The 635-nt window shown below is 46.0% G+C and overlaps 1 non-coding gene across 1 annotated transcript; it reads right to left on the reverse strand.

Annotated features, from left to right (window-relative positions):
- Positions 1 to 281: 281 nt before the first annotated feature.
- On the reverse strand, positions 282 to 356 carry Trnas-cga (transfer RNA serine (anticodon CGA)). The gene has a single exon. It is a non-coding gene; the product is annotated as a tRNA-Ser (tRNA).
- Between the last annotated feature and the right edge of the window lie 279 nt (positions 357 to 635).

Here is a 635-nt window from a genome sequence, read left to right on the forward strand (position 1 = left end):
TCCTTCCATTGCTAGCATATACGAGGGTCCTACTGAAAGTCATGAGCAATTTGTTATTATTGTATAATTTTTTTTATAGAAATCATGTACATTGTTTTAACCTATACAGTTTTCTGCCACTTTTCAATATATTCTCCATTTCTTTCTATACATTTTTCTCATCGTTATCTGACGGCAGAAGTCTGTTATGGCAGCCCGAAGACACTGACGTATATAGAATGAGATTTACACTCTGCAGCGGAGTGTGCGCTGATATGAAACTTCCTGGCAGATCAAAACTGTGTGCCGGACCGAGACTCGAACTCGGGACCTTTGCCTTTCGCGGGCAAGTGCTCTACCAACTGAGCTACCCAACCACGACTCACGCCCCGTCCTCACAGCTTTACTTCTGCCAGTACCTCGTCTCCTACCTTCCAAACTTAACAGAAGCTGTCCTGTGAACCTTGCAGAACTAGCAATCCTGAAAGAAAGGATATTGCGGAGACATGGCTGAGCCACAGCCTGGGGGATGTTTCTAGAATGAGATTTTCACTCTGCAGCGGAGTGTGCGCTGATATGAAACTTCCTGGCAGATCAAAACTGTGTGCCAGACCGAGACTCGAACTCGGGACCTTTGCCTTTCGCGGGCAAGTGCT

Source organism: Schistocerca serialis, chromosome 8 (genome assembly GCF_023864345.2).
Source record: "Schistocerca serialis cubense isolate TAMUIC-IGC-003099 chromosome 8, iqSchSeri2.2, whole genome shotgun sequence".
In the NCBI taxonomy this organism is placed as follows: Eukaryota; Metazoa; Arthropoda; class Insecta; order Orthoptera; family Acrididae; genus Schistocerca; species Schistocerca serialis.